Source organism: Alligator sinensis, unplaced genomic scaffold (genome assembly GCF_000455745.1).
Source record: "Alligator sinensis unplaced genomic scaffold, ASM45574v1 scaffold572_1, whole genome shotgun sequence".
In the NCBI taxonomy this organism is placed as follows: domain Eukaryota; kingdom Metazoa; phylum Chordata; order Crocodylia; family Alligatoridae; genus Alligator; species Alligator sinensis.
In genome coordinates this window covers 326681-345385 of record NW_005842288.1, presented here as the reverse complement: position 1 = coordinate 345385, position 18705 = coordinate 326681, and the positions used below count along the sequence as shown (strand labels likewise).

At 45.0% G+C, this 18705-nt stretch overlaps 1 protein-coding gene across 23 annotated transcripts in view; it reads right to left on the bottom strand.

Annotated features, from left to right (window-relative positions):
• Window positions 1-18705, bottom strand: part of PIK3CB (phosphatidylinositol-4,5-bisphosphate 3-kinase catalytic subunit beta) — a 181609-nt gene that overhangs the window by 135729 nt on the left and 27175 nt on the right. For 5 of the 23 annotated variants that reach the window (XR_003095105.1, XM_025209421.1, XM_025209409.1 and 2 more), the window contains exon 2: window positions 11691-11737. The exons of 1 other annotated variant lie outside the window; for it this stretch is intronic. The gene's annotated coding sequence lies outside the window, so the exon portion shown is untranslated. Of the gene's footprint in view, window positions 1-1949; window positions 2067-11690; window positions 11738-13467; window positions 13605-14467; window positions 14659-14679; window positions 15235-15316; window positions 15382-17010; window positions 17036-17625; window positions 17804-18485; window positions 18700-18705 lie in introns of those variants that run through there. 17 more of the 23 variants (XM_025209411.1, XM_025209416.1, XM_025209417.1 and 14 more) reach the window with 17 other exon arrangements.

The window sequence follows — 18705 nt, the reverse complement described above, 5'->3', positions numbered from 1 at the left end:
CTTTGAGCACGCTGCAGAGTGCCTCTGAAGTTATCTGACTTGCGGCTGCCGATTGATAGACTGATCACCTATCGATCTTTCTTCCCGTCACCGAGCGCAACCCCGACATACCCCTTTCCCCACCGGCTTCGAACTGCGGACGGATTAACTGGCTTGGGCCCTGCCAGCTGGAACAACTCGTGTGGTTGTTCAGATGACAGGACCACCTGCGTCGTGATTGAAAGCGGCGTGAGTAAAGTTTTTTGCAACCGATAAGTTGTGTCTGCCTCTCCATTCACCAGCCTGCCCTAACGTACGAGCAATCTCCGAATCACCTCGAGTCGGCTCTGGCCGTCCGAGACACACCCCTGCGCAAACTAGTTTGGTATGATATAAACTGACTTGGTAGTTCATGTTTCTCCATCTACATATAGCACACTCCTTTGTGCTGTTCTTAGTTTTGCAGACATCAATAACATGCATCTATGCAATGATTCTTCAATTAATGATAGTCCTAGATCACTAAAGCCATGACACTTTGTCTGTTGCTCCAGAGCTGTGTGAAGTTCTTTAACATTTTCAGAAAGTGCATGGCATTAAAATAAACAAAAAACCTATATCTTTCATAAAATAATAAATAATGCAGCACATATACACCCAGATGCTTTCAAATGTGCTGCATTTGTTTTGCCTGACCTGTCTGCCATAATTCACCTGGGGATGTATCACCACCAGGGGCTTTCCAACTTCTGAGTAGCCAGGGGCTGCATGCCAGTTTGCTTGCCCCTCTCTCTGCACTACACAGTGAGTGGTGCCTCACCTCACTGCACCATGCCATTACACCATGCTGTACTCCATGGACTCTCTCCCTCCCTTGTGCTGCAGTGTCACCTCTGCAACAGTGCCCTGGACACCTCCAGAGGTGGGGGCAGGCAGTAGAAGGGTGGGAGATCCCAGGGACTCCAGCAGCAGCAGCAAAGAAGTGAAGCGGGGAGCAGGGGAAACCAGTTTAACTCTCTGCAGGCTGCATGTAGCCCACCAGTTGGGCAGTCCTATATTAAGTTGACTCTTTAGTTAAGACAGGCTGTGTGGCTCCTAAGACAGAAGTGCCATTGCTAAAAAGTATTTTTCATTAGATACCAAAAACATTATATACCAAACCTACTTTACAAGCACTGAGTACAAGCACTGAGGGTAGGTCTATGCCACAACTGTAGCATACTGCAAGCAAGATGCCCCTCAGCTTGCACTTTCACCCATGCCCACAGACATGCTCTAAACCCAGAAACACCAAATAATACTACTGCAAGTTCATTGCCAGCAGCTGCTCTGAAGAGAGAACTTCAGTGATTTAGTCAAGACCAACCAGCATGCCACTATCAAAAGGACAATGCAAGCCTTTATCAAGACTCCCAGACTCCTATTTTTTTGTAACACTGCATTAAGTTTGAATTTTAGAAGAATTATCAGAATTACAATTTCAATTGAAAAAAAGCAATTAAAGTACATGCTTTCTCTTCCTGTTCAGAATAGCATCTCATCATCTCCCTACATCCTTCTGGCTTCAATAATTCAAGTTAATAATGTGATTACATGCCATCCTGAACCAAGGCTCAAAGTCATCCCAGAATAATTTTCAAGAAATACACAATGGAAGTCAACTCAGTCCCAAGAAATACACAATGGAAGTCACCAGCAGCAAAGAATATATATGGCTCAGAACCATTAGCATTTTACCTAAAATGTCCTCTCTCTAATTTTGAGTTTCAAAGACGCTTCACGTGGCTTTTTTTTTTTTTTTTTTTTTTTTGGGGGGGGGGGGGTTATTTTAATTCAGAAGAGAGATGGTTGAACATTAGGACTGACATTCAGGAAAAGGCTGATTTTTTCTTCTTCTTCATACAACACAACTTTTACTTCTGAAAAAGCCTTCATTTTTACCAGCTTTTCAATGAAAATATAAACCATACAAGATTTTTAAGCAAACTTCTTTCCTTTCAAAGTGTTGGGGGGCGGGGTTGAGGTTTGTTTGTTTTAAAGATGCTTGCTCTCTCTCAGCCAGTTTTAAGCATGTCCCCTGCTATGTACTGCAAAAAAAAGAGAAGAGAACACTTGTTTGAGATAACAAAGGCAGCTCTCTGGATGCTCTTCACTCAGACCTTGCAGCACGACACCACACATTCCACCAGCTTTTGGATAGACAGCAATAACATGAAGCTGTTATGTGCTATGTGCTCTCTTCTACACTATGCAAAGTACCAGGTGAAGAAAAAAAAAACAGAAGCAACTGGCTTCCATACCTTCAAACTCCCTCAATGAGCAGAAGTAAGGCTCAAATGCTGTGCAAAGAACTAGTGCAACATCCTGAGTGCCAAGAGAAGAAGCAATTGGTTCTCACACAAACCCAGAGAGTGTATGGTCTCTTGCCCTGACCTTACCTCCCTCTCCTTTCCTGAAGTATCTGAGAATACTTCCCTGATTCTGGGAGGCCTACATATTTAAGAGTTTCCATTTCTCCTTGACACTTGCAGCCTGAATGACCAAGTCAAGAGACAGTAGAAGTTACATGAGACAAAGTAAGAATCCCCAGCACTGTGGGTCAATGGCCATACCCCTGTCAATGTTTCAGCCTCCTGCTGGGATTTCTGCTGACAAAACCCCATTACTGATTTATTGAGGAGGGAACCAAGTCTCTTAAAAGGAGACCAGAGTCTACTGGCTGCTGTGAAAAGTGAAGGGTTCCCCACTACTCTTTTTCATGAGTCTCCATTTCAGAGGGTTCCTCCTGCAAGAGGAACTCCTGGTACCTGCATCTACTGCTGATCATGGTGTCACTTGAAAAAGGTGTAAAATGGAGACAATGCCGAGTTGTTTTAGTGCTGCGCGCAGGATTCTAAATACCAGCAATGAAAGTGACTGGTGGTGTTGATTTGCAGACTTTGAACAAACAGGAGAGCCCCATAAACTGGCTACATGCACAGTCAGGAGGGGAATTCTTTTCAGTCGGTACTAAAAGGATTAGTACTTGAAAAGCCTTCCTTTGCAACTAAGAGGATAAGATATCGTTGAACAACAACAAACACCTTAAAAAAAGAAAAGAAACTGTAAATGATATCAAGTCTTTACTTCATTAATAATATATTTTGCTTAAAATTTCTTTTCAGTTCTCTCTCCTAACAGGAGGAAAATAAGAAATTATGCCCTCATCAAAACCTGATTTCTGTTCTACTTCTCACAGCTGCCAAAACCCAGTCTCACATACCAGAAAATGTGGCTATGATAGTCCCACTAGTATTTTCTTTGGCATTATGTCTCCCAGAAGAAATCAAATAACTTTTCCATTCAAACTGAAGTCCAGTTATTCATGTACGAGTTTCATGAATTCAACCAGGTCTGAAGATTTCCTCCCAAAAGCTCAAATACTTAAGATTCTAGACTTATTTTTCTCTCCACAAAAAATTCCATACAACATTCCACAATTCAAATTCCTTGAAACCATTACCCCACTTTGCAAGTCTCTGCTTTGAAATGTTTCAGTAGAAACCTATGTATTAAAGGTGACTTCCAAAAAAAAGAGAAAGTTGGGTTTGTACCCTTTTTTCACTGAGCAGTACCAAATAGGTTTTCTACAAGGTGCTTATAAACTTATCTGAAAGAAACATGTTGTTTTGTTTATACCCAACTCTGCTGTGTCTTATTTCAGGAAAAAGAGAAAGCAAGCAATTGTTGCCTAGAAAAAAAAAAAAAAAAAAGAATAGGCCTGGAAGTTGAAATATTCTTCCATAGAAAACATACAGCATAAAGAGCAATTGTGTAAGTTCATAGTTGGTAGGGTCGGAAGGGACCGAAGCAGATCATCTAGTCCGACCCCCTGCCACGGGCAGGAAAAGATGCTGTTGTCAAATGACCCCAGCTAGGTGGCTGTCTAGCCTCTTTCTGAAGACCCCCAGGGTAGGAGTGAGCACCACTTCCCTTGGAAGTTGGTTCCAGTTCCTAGCCGCCCTGACTGTGAAGTAGTGCCTCCTGATATCTAGCCTGAATCTACTCTCACTAAACTTATGGCCGGTGTTCCTTGTTACCCCTGGTAGTGCTCAGGGGAACAGGGACTCTCCCATTGCCTGCTGGTCCCCCTTGGCAAGTTTATAGGTGGCCACCAGATCCCCTCTCAGCCTTCTCTTGTGGAGGCTGAACAGGTTCAGGGCCCATAGCCTCCTCTCATAGGGCCTGCCCTGCTGCCCCCTGATCATGCGGGTGGCCCTCCTCTGGACCCTCTCAATGCTGTCCACAGCCCTCCTGAAGTGCAGCACCCAGAACTGGACGCAGTACTCCAACTTGTGGCCTGACCAACATTGCATAGGGGAGGAGGATCATCTCCTTGGACCAGCTCGTGATGCATCTGCGGATGCATGACAAGGTGCGGTTGGCCTTCATGACTGCATCCCCACATTGGCGGCCCATGTCCATCTTGGAATCAATAGTGATTCCAAAATCCTTCTCTGCCTCTGTGCTGATGAGAAGGGAGTTCCCCAGCCTGTAGGTATGCTGCTGGTTCTTCCTTCCCAGGTGCAACACCTTGCACTTGTCCGTATTGAAACCCATCCTATTCTCATCTGCCCACCCGTGTAACCGGTTGAGATTTAGTTGTAGCCTGTCCCTCTCTTCTAGCGTGCTCACTTCTCACATTTTAGTGTCATCTGCAAACTTGAACAAGGTGCTTTTCACCCCCTCATCCAAATCGCCAATGAAGATATTGAACAGTGTGGGCCCGAGGACCAAGCCCTGGGGAAGCCCACTGCCCACATCTCTCCAGGTCGAAAATGACCCATCCACCACCACTCTCTGGGTGCGGCCCTCCAGACAATTTGCGACCCATTTGACTGTGTAAGCATCGACACCACAGACGCCTTAATTTTTTAATAAGAATGGGGTGAGAGACAGTGTCGAAGGCCTTCCTAAAGTCCAGGAAGACTACATCCACTGCGACACCTGCGTCCAAGGCTTTTGTGATCTGGTCATAGAAGGCCACCAGGTTGGTCTGACAGGACCTGCCTCTAATGAACCTGTGTTGATTGCCCCTAAGCATAAACTCCCCTGCTGGCCCCTTGCAGATGTGCTCCTGGATAATTTTCTCAAAGAGCTTCCCCAGGACCAAGGTAAGACTAATGGGCCTATAGTTTCCTGGGTCCTCTTTCCTCCCTTTTTTTAAAATGGGGACCACACTGGCCCCTTTCCAGTCATCAAGCACCTTGCCAGAGAACCACGAGTGTTGTAAAGCTGTGCCAGGGGTCCTGCAATGACCTCTGCCAGATTCCCAAGCACTCTGGGATGGAAATCGTTAGGACCTGCTGATTTGAACACATCTAGTCCCTCCAGAAGTTCCCGGACTAGGTCCTCACTGACCCTGGGCCTGGGTGCGCCTCCCCTGGGTCCGTCTGGAATCCCAGTGGGGGGGGAATGTCCCTGCTCAGAAAAATGGAAGCAAAGAATCTGTTAAAGAGATTAGCTTTGTCATCTGGTGCTACCACCAGATTACCAAGCATGTCCTGCAGAGGCCCCACATTATTTGGCACCTTCTTTTTACCCCCCTATGTATTTAAAAAAGGACTTCTTGTTATCTTTGATCCAGGTTGCTAGTCTCAGTTCCATCTCTGCCTTAGCCTTCCTAATAGCCCTCCTACAATCTCGAGCCAAGGGGATATAATCCTACTTGGTGATGGGCCCTCCCTTCCATTGGGTGTATGCCTCCTTTTTGGCTTTGAGGCATTTGTGGATGCTTTTGGTGAGCCATGAGGGCTTTTGAGCACTCTTGCCCCCTTTGATCCACGTGGGGATTGTCACGCTTTGCGCTTGGAGGATCGTCTCCTTAAAGAACGACCACGCTTCCTGGACTCCCAACTCCCCTCCCCGACTAGTCTTCTTACCTCATTGAAATCCACCCTCCTGAAGTCCAGGGCTGCTGCCTTGCTGCAGGCCTTTGACACCCTGCGCTGGATAGTAAATTGCAGTAGGTGATGGTTGCTATCGCCCAGATGGTACAGCACCCTCAGTCCCCTCACCAGGTCATCACCTGTGGCCAGGACCAGGTCCAACAAGGCATTTCCCTTGGTGGGACTGTGCACCTCCTGGGTTAGGTGGAGGTCCTGTAACTTGGCTAGGATCCTACGTGAGCGGTCAGACCTGCCTGACTGCTCTTCCCAGCAGATGTTCCTTGATCAATGAACCTAAAACCTGGCTTTCGCCTGTATATTGAGAATTCTTCCTGCCACAGAATCCTTGTCTCCTTGTTTGTAAGGTCTAATATTGAGTTTGACCTTTTATGCAACTACTACAATTTTAAACAAATTGAGACCTCCATTAGGGCTAGTACAGATGTTCAAAAAGCCCAAGGCAGTTCCCAACCTTTTTATGCTGCGGCCCAGCAAACCGTGGACCAGAAGTCACCAGCGGACTGCGGGCAGGCAGCCAACCCTTTTTTTTATACTCAGTATACCGGTCACTATATCGGTCTACTGTATGCTGGTCACTTCCAGTCCGTGGTTTGCTGGTCCGCAGTCACTTCTAGCAGCCAACCCTCCTGTAGCCTGGCAGCCAACCCTTTGAGGCCAAGCACTGGGGCCACAGCTCAGGGGTTGGGAACCCCTGCTCCTGACCCAACCTAGGGCGCTTAGAGCAAACAGAACATACAGTTGCCTGGGGATAGGGGTAAGCAGGCTGCCTGCACTGACCAAGGCCAGCAGGCTGGGGGAGCTGAGTGAACAATAGGATAGGCAAAAATAATACCATTATCCATACTTAACCAACTGGGCTCTAAAATGCAGAAGAATTAAAGGAATAGCTTTGAATCCTATCTTATGCACATCACATCGGAATACATTTTCAAAAAATAATCCAAACTACCCTGTGCCAACAACCATAAAACTAAGCACTTCAAGGACAAAAAGGTGATTAGCACTTCGAGGACAAAAAGGTGATTATCCTGGTTTTCCCTAATAAATAAATAGATAAAATAAAAATCACAAATTCTCTGATAAAAAACCAAAAATCCATGATAAAAATTAAAGGCCCCCCATGGCCCTGCTAGTGCCCCTCACCCCCCACCCCCAACAGCCTCCCCAGTCCTGCTTGTGCCCCTTACTCCCCCCACAACAGCCCCCCAGCTACACACACACCCCCCAGCAGGTAAGTGTGTATGGGGGGATGGGGGAAAGTAAGGGGTTGTGGGGGCACATTGAGCATGGGGGGGTAAAAAAAAAAAAAAATCACACAGTGGCCACCACCGCACCACTGCCATCCCCCCCCCATGGGAGGGGGCACAGAGTGAACTGAGGTGGGGGGCTGGCGGTGCCCCTCTGCCGCTGTGCCCTGGGGTGCACTCTGTTCCCCACCCCCCGTCTGCCCACCCTGCACAGACTGAGGGGGAGGAAGGTGTTGGGGAAAATCCCACTAGGAGTGTCTGCTGGCTGGCAGGCACTCCATGTCTTCTCCCAACACATCCTCACTCCCTAAGCCCCAAGCCAGCTTCCCCCCCAGCCTTGCCTTACAACCTCCCGCACTTTCCCCATCTCCCTTCCCCTCTGGGCAGGGGTGAGGGTTTCCCACCCCTTTTGCAAACAGCTCTTGGAGGCTGAAACTCAGCCAGCCTGCAGAACTCTCTGCAAAATGGGGAAATCCACGGGTCTCCTTGCTAAAAGGGAAAATCTGTGTTTTCTCTGATTAAACTGGGAAATCCATGGTTTTCGCCATTTTTCCATGGGAAACGGAAAAACCGGATCCCTGGTGATAAGGAACAGTCAGCACGGACTCACCAGGGACAAGTCATTCCTGACCAACTTGATTGCCTTCTATGATAAGATTACTGGCTCTGTGGATGCACGAAGACTGGTGGATGTGGTGTACACATCAAAAGCCTTGCTAAAATTGAGCATCTCCCACAACGTTCTCCCAGGCAAGCTAAGGAAGCATGGACTGTCAGGTAGATAGAAAACTGGCTGAAGCATCGGGCTCAGAGTAGTAATCAGTAGTTTGAGATCTAGTCAGCAGCCAACAACAGAGTGCCCCAGCATTTGGTCCTGTGGCCAATTTTGTTCAATTTCTTCATCAACAACTTGGAAGATGGCATAGAGTGCACCCTCAGCAGGTTTGCAGATGACACTAAGCTGGGGAGAGTAGTAGATATGCTGGAGAGTAGGGCTAAGATTCAGTGACCTAGACAAATTAGAGAATTGGGCCAAAAGGAGTCTCATGAGGTTCAACAAGAGCAAGTGCAAAGTCCTGCACTTAAGATGGAAGAATCCCATGGACTGCTACAGGCTTAGGACTAACTGACTAAGCAGCACCTCTGAAGAAACAGGACCTGGGGATTACAGTGGAAAATATGCTACATATGAGCCAGCAGTGTGCCCTTGTTACCAAGAAGGCTAACAGCATACTAGGCTGCATTGGTACGAGTGTTGCCAGTAGGTCAAGGAAAGTGATTATTCCCCTCTATTCAGCACTGGTGAGGCCACACCTGGAGTACTGTGTTCAGTTTTGGGTCCCCCACTACAGAACGGATGTGGACAAGTTGGAGAGAGTCCAGCAGAGGGCAACAAAAATGGTTAGGAGGCTGGGGCACATGACTTATGAACAGAGGCTGAGGAAACTGGGGTCTAGAGGACAGGGGACTTAATAGCAGCCTTCAACTACCTGAAGGATGGTTCGAAAGATTCACAGATTGTAGAGTCAGAAGGGACCACAAAAGATCATCGTGTCTGACCCCCTGCCCCTGGCAGGAAAGAGGACTGAGGTCAGATGACCCCAGCCTGGTGTCTATCAAGCCTCCTCTTGAAAACCTCCAAGTTAAGCAATAGAACCACCTCTCTTGGAAGCCCATTCCAGATTCTGGCCACCCTTACTATAAAAAATGTCTTCCTAATGTCTAACCTGAATCTACTCTCCACTAGTTTGCACCCATTATTCCTAGTTACTACTAGGGGTGCTCTGGTAAATAGCGCATCTCCAATTGCCTGTTGACCTCCCTTGATAAACTTATAGGCGGCTACAAGGTCTCCCCTCAGACGTCTCTTGTGAAGGCTGAAGAGCTCCAAATCCCTCAACCTCCCCTCGTATGGTCTTTCACGGAGGCCACTAATCATGCGAGTAGCCCTCCTCTGAACTCTCTCCAGATTCTCCATGTCCCTCTTGAAGTGCGGCGCCCAAAACTGGACACAGTACTCCAACTGCGGCCTGACCAATGCTGCATAGAGGGGGAACATCACCTCCCTCCATCTGTTGGTCACGCATCTGCTAATGCACGGCATGGTGAGATTGGCCTTGTTGATGGCTTCGTTACACTGCCAGCTCATGTTCATCTTGGAGTCGACTGTGACTCCAAGATCCCCCTCAGCCGCTAAGCTGCTGAGGAGTTCATCCCCCAACCTATAGGTGTGCTGGGGATTCCTCCTCCCTTGGTGGAGCACCTTGTATTTATTTTTGTTGAACTGCATCCTATTTCATTCTGCCCATTGATCCAACCTGTCCAGATTGGCCTGTATCTGCTCCCTGCCCTCCGGTGCATTAACTTTGCCCCATAACTTGGTATCATCTGCGAACTTGGAGAGGGTGCTCTCCACACCCTCATCCAAATCACTGATGAAGATATTAAATAACACTGGTCCAAGGACCGAACCCTGCGGGACCTCACTGCCCACCTCCTTCCAGGCCGAAAATGACCCATCCACCAACACTCTCTATGTGGAGCTAGACTGTTTGCCATTGTGGCAGATGACAGAACAAGGAACAACGGTCTTAAGTTGCACGAAGGGAAGTTTAGGTTAGATATTAGGAAGAATTGCCTCACTAGGAGGGTAGTAAAACACTGGAACAGGTTACCCAGAGAAGTGGAGGAAGCTTCATCCTAGGAGGTTTTCAAAACTTGGCTAAACAAAGCTTTGGCTGGGATGATCCTGCTTTGAGCAGGGGGATGGATTAGTGACCTCCTGAGGTTCCTCCAAGCCCTAATTTCCTATGATTCATTAGGCACTTCCAGATTAGACAGTAAAACTTGCCTGGACAATTTACATTTGCCTGTGTGCACCTAAATCTGCTGCAATTAAAACTGATTTACACTCTAAACTGTGCCTAAATTCCTGAGAGCAAAAGTTGTCAGCTACAACTCCCAAGGGACTGCCATAAGCAATAAACTACAGAAACATGTTCCTTTTTGCCCTGTGACTTCTGCACTCTTGGCTACCAGTGGCCCAGCTTCAATAGGAGTACAAGAAACCACCTCTAGGATCTCTGAAACTCAGGAGTTCTTTAGAGATGTCTATTGTCCTCCATTCTCTATATCCACCTAGACAGCTAAACTGAATCACTCCTAGGTACTTCCTGAGTTCTTCCACTGACAGTAGAGGGATCTTTAGGGCTAGAGACAGAAGTTACACTAAACTGGTTTAAGTGATCAGAAACTGGTTTAAACCTTAACAAAACAGAAGTTCACTGTACATAAACCGCTTTCAAAATGACCAAAACCAGTTTAAGATGACCCTGGATGGATGCAGTATCAGACTCAACTGATTTATATCAAACAGGTTTGCAGAACTTCTGTCCCAATTCCCCTTGTGATTCAAGTTAGCTCTCAGTCCCCCAGCATCCCAGGATGCTTTGCAGCCCTGGGCTTGGCAGTCTGCTCCAGTAGGGCAGAGCTCCCCCTCACCTCCCTGCTTTCACAGAGCTGAGGAAGTAAAGTCCCTGCTCCCTAGTCTCTGCCTGTGCCTTTCAGCCTGGCCAGATGAGGGGCAGGAGAACAGACCCCTAGCCCAGGTTTGCACAGCACAAGGGGAGGGAAAGCATGCTCTGTGGGGCAGGGAACACCGCTCCCCCCACCCCAAGGCTGGGGCAATCTGGCCAGCCCAGAACCACAGGGACTATCCCCCACTCCCCACCTGTGGGCACAGGACCAAGCCCTGTGGGACCATATTGACAGGTGCAAGGGAGGAATCCCATCTCTACACCAGGGAAGGGCTTACGGGACCCTGCCAGAGTCAGGGAACCTCCACTGAGGCAGGGGGATCCTGCCAGCCCCAGGCTAGAGGGTCTATTCCCCCAGGGGGTGGGAGGGAGGATAGCACGTACTGGGCAGCCAATGAAGGATGAGCCCTGCTTGGCTGCATTCTGGGTGCCTTTGGCAGTGGCTGGCAGTCGGAGGCATGCTGTAGCACCCCCGGCTACTGCTATGGGCCACTGCAGGGGTCTGGTTGCTTTTCTGGTTTTAAAAGTGAACATCACTTTTATCAGTTTATTATCAGTTTCAGTATCAGTTATACAGTTTATTATCAGTTCAATCTACACAGTTTAGAGAAACCTGCAACAATTGAACTGATTCAGCTTGGGGCTTTTTGACTGTCTGTACTTAGCCTAGGTGCCTAACCTGGCCAAACTGAGTTGTCCTCCAGAACAAGAAGCCTAAAACATTTTGCCGAACTTGAATAGTTTTAAGATGTGAAAGGGCTAAGAAAAAAGTTAAATATAAACCTTTGTTTTATAAAAAGGGAAAGAGATGAAGACAACTTGTGTTACATTGCGATCATTGGTAAAGTAAATTTGAATACATAATCCAAAGTCTTCTACAGTGGGAAAAGCCCTGGAAGCGTGCAACAAAATGACCCAACTCAAACAGGCAAAGAGCACCTGTAACTCTTGTGGAAGCTAATGGCTATGGACACACGTACCTTTGAGAGTATTTCATAAGGGCAACAGCAGTTATGGATGGACAAACCTGAAATTATACAAATAGCAAACATTACTCCAACTTTAACAGTAGATGAAACAATCCTGGATGATACATATTTGTTTTTAAAAAGTCTCAGTTTGACAGTTAACATCTGAATTGGTCATTCCTAAACTCCTGCCTTTCTTTTCACTTTTCTGCTTGTACTATTTGTTCCCAAAGGCTTTGTTTTTCCTTCTTCTCTCTAGTACAGCCCTTACCCTTTTCTTCTATAAGACAGGTAAGAAATACACCTTATATTACCCTGCCTTCTCCTGACTTCAAAATAACTACCTCTCTCCTTGTAAGATGACAATTAGAAAAACTAATTTCTGATTTTTAATATTACTGCTAATTACTTGACATCATCTGTCCCTATTGTTGTGAATCCAGCATCTTGTTCTCAATAAAACATAGCTGTTATTACTGATTATTATGCATTAAGTACTATACCCTTCTGTTAACCTTCCCCAGCAATTTGGCACTCAAATACTATATAAATAAGTAAATAAAATGCAGTGTACCAAAGCAATTGCAAAGTTAATGGACAACTGAAAAACAAGGATAATTAAATAAATGACTAACTAGGAAAAGATTTTACCTGTATATATAGTTCTGTGACAAACTACAAACCTAAACAGAATCAAGTCTATTTATGTTATGAAATAAGAAAAAATATTTATTTTATTTCACTTAAGATGTCTTTTGAACTGTAGCTTTAATGCTTAAGCACATGCATATCTCGAGGTCAGTAGGCTTGTTCACATGTTTAAATGCTCTGCTAAGTCTCAGTCTAACACATTTTAACTGCAAGTTGCATCCAATAAAATGCATGGCTGTACTAATGTTATTATAGGTAATGTGAAACTAAGATTAACTGAAAAACAAACAAACCATCAAGCACTACAGTGCTTCCCTAGTGTGGGAAAGGGATAAGTTGTGAAACACACAAAAGACTGATAGTAGGAACGTAGCTGGGTGACACTGGCCAAATCATAACCTCTCAGCATTTCAGATTCTCCATTTTTAAAATGGAAATTACTTCAAAGGGTTAGTCATTGATCAAGCTTTGCAATATCTGAAGTGCTGCATAATCCACGGAACATGCAAACTATACAATGGCTGTAAACTATTTTTAGAAGAATGTCCCTTGTATAGAAGTATGCAGATTACTATTTTTAGCATGCAAATATTTTAGAGGCTTTGTTTAAAAAAAAAAAAAAAAAAAGAGAAAGAAAGAAAGAAAGAAATTAAAGAGGGGGGAAAAGGTGTTTCTTCTATGCAGCTAATTCAAAACAGTATTCCAACACCAGCCTATAGGAGGTGGAGTCTCAAAAGTCAAAGTTTGCCATTAACACTTGTAACTGATTATGTGTAGTTTGCTAGAGCAAACATTATGTAAAAAATAATCTTCTGCTCTCTCTTGATCATCTCCTCCATATTCACAGAATTCTTCCTTGTTCTAGCCCAGATTTCAAATTCACTACTTTACCTTCCAGTGAACACTAACCAAGCCAATACAAACAGCTGAGATTTTAAAACCCTTTCCTCATATACAATAAATAAATCAAAGAAAAAGTACAAGATAGCCCTGCTCCTCTGCACCCGCTGCCATACCATTTGTCATTACAAAGAACATATTTATAGCAATCCATAATAAAGCCAAGAAATCCAAATGATCACAGCAAAGGAGACTCAGACTTTATCCTCTTACAAACTTAAAAAAAAAAAAAGTTTACCAGAATTACAGCTCATTCCTGCTATCCTGGTGCAAGCAAGATTTCCACAAACATTACAGCAAAGCTTTAAGAAATAAGCCTCGTATTGCATCAGATTAAATAAGAGAGTTGCAGGCATAGAAAAATAAACACTCACACCTCCAAATCCCAAATGACATTTCAAGCTTTCTTGCTTAAGTTTTCTTTTCTCTTTTTCTTAAGTGCTGTTTGTTGAATCTTAGGAACTAAACCATTCCACATGCCTATATCAGCCATGTAGTTAGTGTCAATAGTGCTTGACATATTTCAAGCATCTGAACCAGCTTCATATAAATTATCTAGAGCTGCTGCCTACTGCCTTCTCCACAACAGATAGTAGCATACAGTATCTTCTGTACAAAAGATCACTCATCTATTCTATCTCTGGTTGTTCCAACCTCCTCTTCAAAGAGCTTTCCTTTTAATTTGAATTCCAACCCCACCCTAAGTTGTTACCAACAACAAATGCGTTTCAAAACTTACAAAATTTTTCACTCATTATATTGTTCCAATTATAAGTTAAACCAACATATAAAGAGTTAAATGCATGAAAAATACCAAAGTAAAATCTAAAAATGAAAATATTTCTGGCTTGGTATTTTATTGCATACACAAAAAATGGTAGGTTACAGGTCAAGACTGTAGGGGGACCAAATATAAAGTCACCCACAGAGAGAAGTCAAGTGCAATTTCAATGGCTCTTTGGGGGGAAGCTAGACTCAATCAGAACAATAAAATAAATCAACCACAGCAGAGAGCCTGTGACATATCAGGAACAAAGAAAAACAAAACAAAACACATACATAAGAACACATGTCCAAGCCCTTCTATCACAAGAAACCACATCCTATAATAATCCCTTTCACAAGCTTTTCAGAGCATTAGGTGCCCTCAAATCAACTATCCAAAACTTAAGGCAGATAAGCTTACTGAACAATGAAAGTTTGGCGTAAACAACAAATCCACCCTGCCCAGCTCATACCTCTTTTCAGTAGATAACCACTTTCAAAGAGAAGGATTACATTGTATAAGGGAACTATCAGTAAACAAGTCCATGGCCTCTATCACCACCTCCTGAATATTTCAGGAGGCCCAACTCCACCTCTACAAAAGTCTGCCTCTGTCCCAATATTTTTTCATACCTTGTTATTTATTTTTACTTCCCTTTCTGACTTCCCCCAAGGTCCAACTCACCTACCTTCTGCAGCATGCTGCATGAACAGAATGCCATTAGTAAAACTTCATTCACACAGGGACCATTTACAGACATTACATTTCTGCTGGGAGAGTTGCCACTCTCCCAGCAGAAACTACAAACATACAAGGGTTCATTCAATTTCATCTGGGGGGTGGGGACAGGGGGAAAAATATGCCCCCTCTTTTTCCATCCCCACCACCTCCTCAGACCCAGCCCCTGGTCTGAGGAGTGACTGGCATTTCCCCTGCTGCTCCAGTTCTTAGATTGGACCAGGAGAGGAGGACTGGAGCAGCCCCCAAGCTCTCCACCCACTCCCCAGACCAGGACTTTGCCACGCTGCTCCCCCACACTCCTGGACCAGACTGGAAATGCAACAAAAAAGGCTGCTCCCCACACCAAAATCACCCCAGGGAACAAGTCAGAGGGGACAACTGCAGGCTGAACTTAGGCCGGTCCCTCTCCCCGAAAAATTGCTACTCATGGAAATTTCTCAGAATTAATGGTCAAGAGCCACAGTTTCTCTTCCTAGCTTTCCATAACCCTGCTGTTTATTTCAGGATCTAATTTCAACTTGCTCCCCACCCTCCCTTTTTTTTTTAATTTTACATTTTCTGTTAATTTAATACAACCTACTTTATTTGTCAAGTCCCTTCCCATGTGAGTGGGGAAGTAGTAATAGAAAACTATGAGGGCTAAATGTGCAACAAAACTAAGGTGAAAGGCTGCTTATCTGCTTCAAATCTTAGGCTCACAATCACTACAGGGAAAAATACTGGCCAGTCAAAACCACAGCTATACCCAGTTTCAGGCATCTTTCTACCTCATCAACTCCGCCTTTAGTTTCAAGTTCTGCTGGTGGCCATTTGCTGATAAACTTCCTTCTAATTTAACTGTTTCCCCACCACAGCTGGATTTAGTGTGCAAAACATTTTAGAAAATGGTTTAGATGAAGGAAACATCACAAAATAGTTATATTGGAATGATTTCTATTTTCTGTAACTCTATTTTCTTGCTGCTCACATTGGAATAAAAACATCAAAAACTGCTTCTTCACAAAAATCACTTAAATGCAAGAACTATTGGTTATCCAATAAAAGTCCTATGGCCATAAAATATTATCCTCCCTTATTAATAAAAGTTGTAGCTAAAACCTCAGAGGTAAGTTATTTTACCAGTAAGACTAGTTTGCTATCTGCAGAGCATTTCAATTTTGAACGTTCTCCAAAGCTCTAATTATCTTGTCTAATTCTCAAACTATTTTAACAAACTATTGTTTAATACACATAAAATCTACCCCAAAACTCACACACACTTAATCTCAAATCTGCTACAAAAATAAGAGATTTGTTATCATTTTTGAGCATGAAAATTTAAACTAATCCCTTGGAATCCTATGTTTACCATACATTAGATACACAGCTGTAATAAATGACTCCTGCCAAGTGTCATCTACATTTCTGTCTGAAATACCATGCGTCTCATTTTCAAAGAAACTCTTGAAATAAAGAGCAAGCGAGGACTTGCACAACACAAATGTGAAATAAAAATTAGGGCTTTACAAATAAGTACTGATCACACTGCCTTCATAATATGTTATTATTAAACACCCTAATGTTACCAAATTACTAGGATCCTCACAAAGCAAGTGATCCCACTGATTTTAGTAAGACTAGTAATCTCCACTATTTACACCAATTATTGTGAACAAGCTAAAAAGTTGTTGCAGCCTCAGTGCACACTAGTACATATAGTGCATCCTCAGTTATCTGAATCCCTTTAGGAAGTACTTGCCAAACAGCAATTGGGATAGCTGAATTCTTTCAGAGAAACAAAAATGACAAGTTACAGTATCAAACCTAAGCATAGACTTTATTAAATAAAGCCTAAAGAGAAAGTGTTACATGACACCATTAAAAACTGTTGCTGTTCAGGTAACTGAGGTTGTACAGCATAACTTAGGACCCACTCCCATCCTTTTGAAAAGATAATGACAACCCTCCCCTCTCCTCATGCTTGCAGAGCTATGAGGACTAGAAGCAAGAGAAGGGCACCTGAGTCAGAACAGACAATTTCCAACAGACTTCATATTGTAAACTAGAAGTATGCGGCTCACAAGTAATCTGTGGACAAGTCCTGCTTTCTGCATGGAGTGTAACCCAAATGTCTAATGTGAAAAGAACCTCACAGGGCAGGTTATTCAGTACACCAAAGAGCATTACACTAAAGTAGTCCCTACCCACACAGCATGTGCTACCTGAAAACAGAATTAGTATAGCACACTACTTGGTGGCCTTGATGAAGCACTAGGGATGCCCCAGTAAGCTCACCTACTTAAGCAGCTTCACTACTTCAGGTCTCAGAGGTACCTCCATGAAGCAGACATAGCATGCCTCAGTAGGGCTTTTCCTGGCACCCTGCAAAAGCAGTGCAGACATATCAGACTCTCCCAAGGCCAGTGCCCCCTCAAGAGTTTGTCTAAGGCCACATACAGACATCCAGTTTCTACTGAAAGAATCACTGTTATCCCAGTAGAAAACAAGAGCATGCAGACTTTCAGGCTTTTTCTCCCACAGAAATCATGACCACTCAGAGAGAAAAATAACCCAGGAGCAACCAGGGTTAAATGGCTCTTGGTAGAGTTTCTCCTGGAAGACTGAACTTTCCCCCTCCTCTGGCATAGCTCCTGTGCCTTCCCAAGATGAGGATAACCCCAGTCTACAGAAGGCATGGGTTACAGCTGCCCCATCACCCTCCAGGCTAGAGGGGAAGAGCAGCTTTAGCTGCTCTGCCTCTGCTTCTCTCACCAGAGCTCCCAGTGTGAGAAGCAGGCAGGGACTTTGTCACATAGCCCCTCTACTCAGCTCCTGAGCAACGGGAGCTGAATGCAGGGAGTGTTGCCCCCCTACCTGGCTCCCCTCACCCCTTTTCCCCCCCAACTCAACTGAGCTGCAGGGAAGGAGGGACCCTGAGCCTGGCATGTGGAGGCTTTCCCAAAGCTTAGCTCCCAGCCTTGCTGGCTTCAGAATAGGACAAGGCAGGCAACTGCTCCACCGTGGCAAGGCTGAGGATCCTTGCTGCCACAGCAAAATGACCCTGCCTGATTTGCTGCTCTGCTTTCTGCCCCGAGCCCTATATGCCCATCTTCCCCCCTCTCCCCCTATCTGTCACAGGCCACAGATTGGCTGCACCTGCTTCAGAGGAATCTCACAACGTTTTTTCTACTGACATCAACTATGATTAGAAAAAAGGGGAAGGAGGGCTTTAGTCCTTTGCAACATATTCAGAGTTGTTTTTGAAAGTTCACTCTACTTGTCAAAACACCACAATCTGATAAGTTTTATGACAGACATGCCAGGGAAATGAAGCCTGATTTCACTAAGAGATTTTTATTCATATGGTTTAAAAGCTATTTTTATTAGCAGTTGCTTTGAAGGGTTGAGGAAGGAGGTCCTTTTAGCACAGGCAAACACTTGGATTCATAGACTGTGAGGCTCGAAAGACCATCGGGGCCAGCCCCCTGCACCAGGCAGGAAAGACAACGGGGGTTTCAGCCGATCTTTTTAAGACACTGTACAACAAGATGGGAAGGGAAAACGTACACTGCGGGTACTCCTTATGAAAGAAACCAGTTGGGGAAAAAAGAAAACACTTAACAGCAATTTTATTTCAAGAACGCATTCGTACTTATGGGAAAACATGAATCACCCTCACCAAAACCTTCCAGAAAAGCACTGCCCATTTGAACACAAAAGTGCCCCCCAAAGTTTTGAAGCCAAACAGTCCCCAACCTCCCGCGGCTAACCTCAGATCTGGCGGCAGCACGGAAGGCAAAGGTCTGGTGCGAACAGGCAGTGCCCGGCTCCGAGAGCACCGCAGCTCTCCGCGAGCAACTGCCCTCTTCCCAAGTGACCTCTGCCCGCTTGACCGCCGCGTCCCGCGGGGAGCTGGGCTGGGCTGGGCAATGCCGAGACCGCAACCGCGAGTCGCTCGCCCCAGGCCCCGGCGCGGGCTGCCCCAAGGCT